The sequence below is a fragment of the Lissotriton vulgaris genome, chromosome 2_1 (assembly GCF_964263255.1).
Source record: "Lissotriton vulgaris chromosome 2_1, aLisVul1.2, whole genome shotgun sequence".
Taxonomy (NCBI): domain Eukaryota; kingdom Metazoa; phylum Chordata; class Amphibia; order Caudata; family Salamandridae; genus Lissotriton; species Lissotriton vulgaris.
In genome coordinates, this window is record NC_141687.1 from 1,873,456,847 (window position 1) to 1,873,465,983 (window position 9,137).

A 9,137-nucleotide genomic window follows, 5' to 3' on the forward strand; every position below is an offset into this window, starting at 1 on the left:
TCATACGCAGACGACACCCAGCTCATCCTCTCCCTATCCAACGAGCCCAACACCGCCAGACGCAACTTTCGAGAAGGCATGGAAGCCATCGCCAAATGGATGAAAAACAGCTACCTACAACTAAACACCATCATAGGCCCAAACCCCGACGCCTGGAGCGACACCTGGTGGCCCACCGCCCTCGGAAACCCGCAAACCCCCACAGACCACGCACGCAACCTGGGAATCATCCTGGACTCCGAGCTCAAAATGGACCGCCAGATCAACTCTGTCTCATCTTCCTGCTTCCACACCCTCCGCCTCCTTCGTAAGACCTTCAAATGGATCCCCCTCGAACACCGAAAGACAGTCACTCACGCCCTGGTCACCAGCAGACTCGACTACGGCAACGCACTCTACGCCGGAATAAACAAAAACCTCATCCGCAAGCTACAGAACATCCAGAACGCCGCCGCAAGACTGGTCCTCAACCTGCCAAAACACTGCCACATCTCCCAGCACCTGCGCACACTCCACTGGCTCCCCGTCGAGGCGAGAATCACCTTTAAGATGCTCACCCACGCACACAAGGCCCTCCACGGCACCGGACCAGCATACCTGAACAGCCGGCTCAAATTCCACGCACCCGAAAGGACCCTACGATCAGCCCAGCTCTCCTACGCCGTGGTCCCCCGCACCTGAAAGACCAGATCGGGAGGCCGCTCCTTCTCCTTCCTCGCGGCCAAAGCATGGAACGCCCTTCCGCTCCACCTCAGACAGACAACATCGCTCCCCATCTTCGCAACAAACCTCAAAACCTGGCTCTTCGACAGACCCCCTCCTTGATGGAATGGAACCTGCACCCGTACACCCCCCACCCCCAGCGCCTAGACCCTTACGGGTGAGTAGTTGCGCTTTAACAAACTCCTGATTGATTGAAATCAATTGACACTCATAATTAAATGGTTTTTTTAACCATACCATAGTATTATACAAAAACATGAACACGTCCATAATAAACAAAAAACGCCACAACATATGATATGAGACTAATTGCATTCTAAAAAGAAATTGTTACTCGTCTCTCTCACCCATGCGACACATACCAATAGTGTAGTACTGTATTGTATTGTATTGTATTGTATTGGAGTGCAATACCGAACTCCAAATCAATAACGGTATTTCTACCACACCGATTGACGCAATGACGTTATTATGCATGTCAGAGTGATGAAAACTATTTATTTTGTACTGTAATTTTCTGCAATAGGTTTCACTTTTCTAATAACTCTTGATATTTGTAGGTGTATATTCCCTTCACATTGGCAACATGTAACGTTGCAATATTGATAAATGAATTTCTATAAAATAAATATATCGACTGTATATGTTTAAAATCCATGCAATTTTAATGAAAACATTTTACATTAAATGCAACATGTATTCAAAAAAATATTTCCAAAATAGTGTTTCCGCCCGGGGTCGAACCGGGGACCTTTCGCGTGTGAGGCGAACGTGATAACCACTACACTACGGAAACACCTCTGTTCTACAGCGGACTGTCTGATTCCTTAGTGTTACTATGAGAATATGTTTTCCATCCATGAAATGTGGAATTTGTATATGATGTTCATAGTTCAAATGCACTTTTCAATAGAATTACCATTATTGTATGTTGCCCCCGCCTCCACCCCGAGGAGGACTGCATGGTATGCTCCAACGGCACTTGGATTATAAACATGCAACACCGATTGCTTCGGAAAACAGGACACAGAGACCCAAAATAATCCAATGCCAGGAAAAATATAACAGCTGACAATTTAAGCTATAAAATAGAATATGCTTACTTATATATGCATGGACTCGTTGTAGCATACACCAATAAAGCATGGAGAAAGGTGTATGTTTAAGATTACGTTTATTACCAACAAGGACCCGCGGTAGCGGGATAACAACCGGCATTAACAAGTATCAGCTGTCATCTGTCACGGCATGCGAGTGACGTCACCTATATACAGAAGGTGTTACCATGGTAATGAGGTGTGACGCTGCACAGTAAACATGAAAAACATACTAACATGTACGACATCTCCCTTTCTTCATAACAAAAACAGAACTATTCCATAATATAGTCTTTAAACTTGGTGGGCAATTTGACCAATCTGCCCGTCCTAGAAATATGTCGTTCAGTTGCATTGCCCTCAATATCACTCCTGCTTGCTGCATTACACTCATTGTCTTCCTCACAGTTGTCTCCCCCAGTTCCATTCCGCACTGAAGTAGTGTCCACGGGACTGGAAGAGAAACCACCAAAACCTGCGTCTGAAACATCAGACGTTCCTCGACTGACTCTGGTGTGTGACCCATCTAGGTTACTGCTCATGTCATCCCATTCTAGGACACTGTCATTTAGAGCTCCTTCCTCCATTCTTGCATTTCTCATTATGATCTGTTCTTGACCTTGTTTCAGTTTCACTATATCATCTTTGCTGCGCCACCCATCACCTTCAATTAGCACAGCTCCTCCAGTTGCTTTATCAACTCTCAATGGCCTGCTAAGCTTAGACTCTCCTTTAGCAACCAGACCAGGCTTCCTCACTAGCACCCAATCACCTGGTACTATGACTTTATCCTTAGCACGACTGATATTGTCAGAATAAGCCTTATTCTTCAATTGTTTACTCAGTATGCTCTCTCTCACATTGAGTTCTTTCTCACAGACTTGTCTTGCTTCTACCGCTGCTGCTTTCCATTCACCTATTTTCGGCGTGATAACCCCATTGCACACTCTTCCTCTCATCAGGAAAAACGGTGTAAACCCAGTTGCTTCCTTAGGAGTATTATTGTATGCATTTATTTTCTCTTTGATAAATTCCTTCACGTCCATGTCATTTGCAATGGCCAACTGGATTCCTTCTTTAAAGAATTTGTTGATCCTCTCAACTTGACCATTGCTCTTAGGACTATACAGGGGTGTTTTCTCCTGCACAATGCCCCGCTTTTCCAAGAAATCTACCATTAAACGTGATACAAGTTGTGACCCATTATCGGACACTATGATTTTTGGTTGCCCTTCTCTTTCGAAGATTTTCTCCAGAAATTTTATGACTATTTCGGTCGTAATCACCTTCACAAACTTGTAACTCACCCACTTAGTATAGTAGTCCGTCAAAACTATTAGGTATTTACATTCTTCTTGTAGCAAATTGAAAGGTCCGGCAAAGTCTATAGCGACCTTGGCCCATGGCCCATCAGGAATTTGCACAATTTGCAGTTCATTTTTCTCCACTCTCCAATGTTTGTCTGACTTCAAACATTGCTCACAGTTATCTATAGTATTCCTTATTTCGCTGTCCACACCTGGCCACCAATAGTACATTCTCAGAACATTTCTAGTGGCCGTGGTGCCAGGATGTCCTTTATGAGCCATCTGGATTATCCTTTGCCTGAGGCCTTGTGGGGGCACGAATACCTCACCTCTTTTCAGGAAACCATTTTCCATAGTCAATTCATCGCTTACTTGTTGATAACTCTTTAGCTCCTTAGGTAAATTCCTCACATGTGGCCATTTGGATTGAACATACTCCTTTACTTTGATCAGAACACAGTCTTTCGCTGTACACTCTTCCCATTCCTCATCCTTTATTGATCCTTCACACATCACAGTTGCATCAATGTGTGCCACCACACATTCATTATCTTCCATTACCTCTTCATTGCTTACCTTTACTGGTAACCGGGATAGACAATCCGCCCTACTGTTTTTTCCTCCTTTTATGTGTTCTATTCTGAAGTTATACTCTTGGAGCTTTGACATAAGTCTGATCAGCCTTGAACTAGCATTGCCATTGCCACGCCCCTTGCCGTCCATCATGTACACCAGGGGTTTGTGGTCCGTTACAAGCATGAAACTCTTGCCCCACAAATAGTCTTTAAGTTTGTGTACAGCCCACACACAGGCCAGTGTCTCACGTTCAATAGTACTGTAATGAACTTCAGTGTCATTTAACTTCCTAGAAATAAATGCAATAGTATTTTCTTCCTTACCATTCCTCTGGCAAAACACTGCACCTATTCCTACATTGCTGGCATCCACTGTCACGATGTTTTCTAGCATCGGATCATAAGGTTTTAATGCTGGCGCCTTAGCAATTTCCATTTTGACACTTTTGAATGCATCATCTTGTTCTATTCCCCATTCATATTTCACATTTTTCTTTAATAGTCTCCTCAGAGGTTCCACTTTTTCTGCATATTTACTGATAAATTTAGCGTAATACTCACTGAGGCCAAGGAATGACTTGAGGGTCTCTTTATTTTTGGGTTCAGGGGCCTCCCTTATAGCATGGACCAAATCATCTTTTGGCAAAATACCCTCTGCGGACAGGACATGTCCTAAATATTCAATTTCTTTTGCCATGAATTTGCATTTGTCCTTAGCAACTGTCATGCCTCTACTTTCCAACACGCTCAGAACTGTATCAATTAACTGTATGTGTTCGCTTTCTGTGTTGGAGTGCAGCAAAATGTCATCCTGAAAGGCTTCCACCCCTTTCATTTTTCCAAACAATACATCCATGAGTTTCTGGAAAACTCCTGAAGATGATGCTAGACCAAAAGGAAGTCTCACGTACCTAAATGCTCCGAATGGAGTAATGAAAGATGTTAGTTTTTTGGACTCTTCAGACAAGGACACCTGATGGTACGCTGACCTTAAGTCTATAAGAGAAAAATACTTTGATCCCGATGTTGACTGAAGTATGTCCTTAATCTTAGGCAAGGGATGACAATTAATTACAATATTTCTATTAAGCGACCTTAGATCGACACACAGCCTAATCTCCCCTGTCACCTTCTTCTTCGATACAACTATGGCAGAAATCCATTCGGATTCTTCCGCCTCTTCAATCACACCTTCCCTCTTTAATTTCTCAAGCACTCCTCTTAATTCATTTTTCACTGACAAAGGCACAGATCTTACCTTGTGCTTACACGGAATAGCCCCTTCTTTAAGCTTGATGTCATGACTGAATCCTTTTACACATCCAATAACATTTTTAAATACGTCTTTATGCTTTTCCAATATTTCACTCAATGTACTTTCTTCTCTCCCTACACAAATGCTGTTCATCCATTCTTCTCTTAAAATCACGGGGTCTTTTGCTCCCGGAACTAGTACCACCCCCAGCTGGGCCAAATCTCTCCATCCTACCAGTATTCTCCCCTTTTCTGCTACGTAGACCTTTGTCTCAATCACTCTCCCTTTAAATGTTACAGTGTCAATGAAATATCCCAACATATTTATATCCTTCTCTCCAAAGGCTTTTGGGTTCATATCAGATTCAGTCAACTGCACACCTTTCCATCTCTCTTCAAAAAGGGTGTCAGAAATTGTAGTTATTGGGGCACCTGAATCGGCGGTGAACTTTAACTCAACCTCCCCAATCTTTACATCACTAATGGGCCCTTTTATTTTTCCATCCTCCATTTCTATGTACAACATAATATTAGCGCACATTTCTTCGTCAAAATTTCCAACAGTGTTTATACTAGTACTATTGCTTATCCTCTTTGTTTTACACAGAGTAGAATAATGTCCATACCTCTTGCACTTTATACATTTTTTTCCAACAGCAGGACAATTTTTGAAGTCAGCCAAGTGTTCACTAGAACCACATCTAAAACAGCATAACTGCTTACCTCCCACCTTTCTTTCACTCATATTTCTTTCGTTTGTCTTACCATCCCCTTTTTTCTTCTCCTGCAAGTAAAATACATTAGCATTATTCCCATTAGCTGACAATTCCTTTGTAGATGTTAAGGATCTTTCGATACCTCTAGCGATATCAATGACTTCTTGCAAACTCGGTCTTTTGCAAGCCAATAATCTCTCCTGCACCTTCCTCGTGTAGCAATAAAACACTATTTGATCCCTTATGTATATATCAGTCATTTCCTCATATTCGCACTCTACAGCTAAAACTCTCAAGCATGCAACATAGTCTTCAATAGACTCCCCTTCCTGTTGCTTCCTTTGAGCAAACTTATGTCTGGCAACCATTATATTATTTTCTTCATCAAATTGCCTTTCCAATCTTTTTAATGCTTCCTGATATTCATTCAGTGGTATGAATGTTCCTGGTGGGCTCTCATACTCAGGTAAACTATCAAAGATGTCTTGCCCTGCTTTACCTAATAGTCCAAACAACAAGGAACATTTTCTTTCAGCGTCAAAAGCTTTCCCATCAATAGAAATGATGTAATTTTCGAATGCCCTTACCCACTTCTTCCACTTCATAGTGGGTTTCCCTGGTTCATCCAGGAATCTAGGAGGGGCACATATGTTGTTGCACTCTGCCATGCTTATTTTTCCGCTTTATTTTGCCTTTCTAACAATTTTATTTCCAATGCACCGGCAGAAGATAGCTTTATTATAGCTCCGATATAACTCTGTAGCTTACTTGTAAAGCTGCTCGTTTCCTTTTGATCAATTTCACCTGAGCGCAATATTTCCCTCAGAGTGCGCTCCGTTTTTTCCTTCACTCGCTCCCCTGACAGGAAATTTTCAAAGATGGCCGCACGTTGTTTACGTTGATGACGTGCAGCCAATCACAAGGCACTACCGGCATGCTTCACGCGACTCAGCTGAGGTAATTGACTGACGCCTCAGCTGGAAGTCACGAAGCGCCGGTTTCAAAATGCTTCCATCAGCTTGATCTTCAACGCAGCCGCCTGATAAATACAGTTCAGATGCTCGCTCATGCTTTACACCGCACACCGCTTCAGTTGTGAACTTAAACTCAGCTTTTACAAAATTCACGCGGTGCCGAGCAAAAGCGTTTCCTCAGATTAATTCCGATTTTCACAAATCGCTCTGTAGAAGTATACTTTTAGTCAGTAACGCTTGCATCCATATCGTACTCACTCCGTTACGCCTTAACTTCTCTCCCGCATTTCCTTATCAATGTGGTCACGATCATCAATCATCGCCGACCTCAGTATTTCCACCGGCCCTTGTTGGAAGAATCCTCGTCGCCAATTGTAGCATACACCAATAAAGCATGGAGAAAGGTGTATGTTTAAGATTACGTTTATTACCAACAAGGACCCGCGGTAGCGGGATAACAACCGGCATTAACAAGTATCAGCTGTCATCTGTCACGGCATGCGAGTGACGTCACCTATATACAGAAGGTGTTACCATGGTAATGAGGTGTGACGCTGCACAGTAAACATGAAAAACATACTAACATGTACGACACTCGTATAATGCGTTTATTTTAAGTGATTGGTTTTATATTTCAGTTTGTCTTCTACCCGTTGCATTTTTGGATGTTCTAATTTTGTATTTTCTCTTACACAGTTTACTGTTCTATAAGTTCACTGTATGCTACATTATTACGTGTTATGCTTTACACAACATGAGCTTCGTCTCATTTCCTCCCTCCTAGTAGTGTTCTTCTGAGGCAGCATGATTAATTCGGCGTTGCTACACCTCATTTCCATTTATCTTCTACTCGAACTCACCAGAACTTGAATGTGTACTGACAACCTATGTCTGTCGATCAACATTGGAACACCCACTGGCGTGTTTGTAATCCGTAGAACGTCAAGGTTTTGTATAAATGATGAAAACGAAAACGGTTTCCCACGTTCCAGGTAACAGCACAACCCTTTTACAAGATGGCTGCTACTTTCACCTATAAATTCAGCAGCCATCACGGTATGGTGCAGCCCATTAATTTCCTCAGATTTATTCAAACAAAACGCGACCTTTTCGGAAATCTTTGCATTGGTACAGGGGCAGTATTAATATTGTTGCATTTCTTAATGGTTCTCGAAACATAAGAACAATCAGATACATTCACTGGAGTAATTCAAATGGGCGAGGCTAGTCTTCCCGCAGATGCGCCGTCAGATTATTCCCAGGATGCACTTCTTTCCTACTCTACGAACGGTCCGCGAGTGGTAAACAAAGCCACCGTGTCCTCACAGATGCTGAGACATTTTGAGCAAATTTTTATGTTGAGACACAGAGGAGCAGCGGAGAACAGAAATTACCGACCTGCGAGAGGGACATGGAAACAGAGAGCCAGAGCTACAACGAGTTAGAGGATTACGATAAAGGCATGGGCAGAGAGCTAGAACAATGCCAGGCAGAGAGACTGGCAGATAGTTATACACAGCTGGATGTGAATGGGGGGAAAGAAAACAGGTAGAGACAGGAGAGTGAGAGAGAGAAGGGCAGATAGAGATACGTGGAATCGATCTTTGCATAAAGGGGCATATAGCTAGAGACTAGGCTAGACCAGGCCTGGCCGAGACCGATATACATGCAGATATGCAGATTGATACATAGATGGAAATAGGATAGAAGCACATAGAAGAGTAGAGATGAACATATATATGGCGATTGATGTAGGTAGACTGAAATATAGATTGAGATACAGAAAGACTGACTTAGATATAGAGAGGACAAAGCGGTACACAAATACAAATTGTACATAGAGACATAGATGGACAGATAGAGGAATAGAGAGAGCGTGCATTTGAGGTAGAGGTAATCAGTGAAAGAAAGCAGATAGACTTGTCGTAGTCAGAGCCTGACACCAAGAGTGATGTTTAAGTTTTGATTGATATGAACTATAAGGCCCACAAGGAACCGGCAACAGCGTTAGCGAACAGCAAGTCGGAACAGCTGAATCAATGGAATGTGTGACGTCACATAAATACCATCGGAGCATTCCAAGATGGAATTATGTGACGTGATATTGGAATTATGTGACGTGACACAATAGACATGGTAGAGGTATGGTGACAAAGCGAAAGAAAGAAATACAATTACAACAATTTAGTTCAGTGTCCCTGTCTCTCTCTCTCTCTCTCTCTCTGTGTTTCCTTGACTTTCTTTGTGTCTATCATCCCCGGTCTTTTTCCTTCTTTGTCGTTCCTTTTATCTCTGTCCTCCTATCTCTTTTTCTTACAAAGTGTCTATCCCACATCCTTCACTGTCCTTCTCTTTGTGTCACTTTATGTCTCAGTTTCGCCCTGTATCTGGGGGACAGAGGGCACATCAGTTTCAAATATGAGGGGAACTACAACTTATAGTTTTGTAGACGATCGATCCCTAGGAATTATTATTAAATGTTTTTTTGTCC

General features: G+C 42.5%; 1 non-coding gene across 1 annotated transcript; it reads right to left on the reverse strand.

Moving 5' to 3' along the window:
* Positions 1–1,446: 1,446 nt before the first annotated feature.
* On the reverse strand, positions 1,447–1,519 carry TRNAV-CAC (transfer RNA valine (anticodon CAC)). The gene has a single exon. It is a non-coding gene; the product is annotated as a tRNA-Val (tRNA).
* Positions 1,520–9,137: the final 7,618 nt, after the last annotated feature.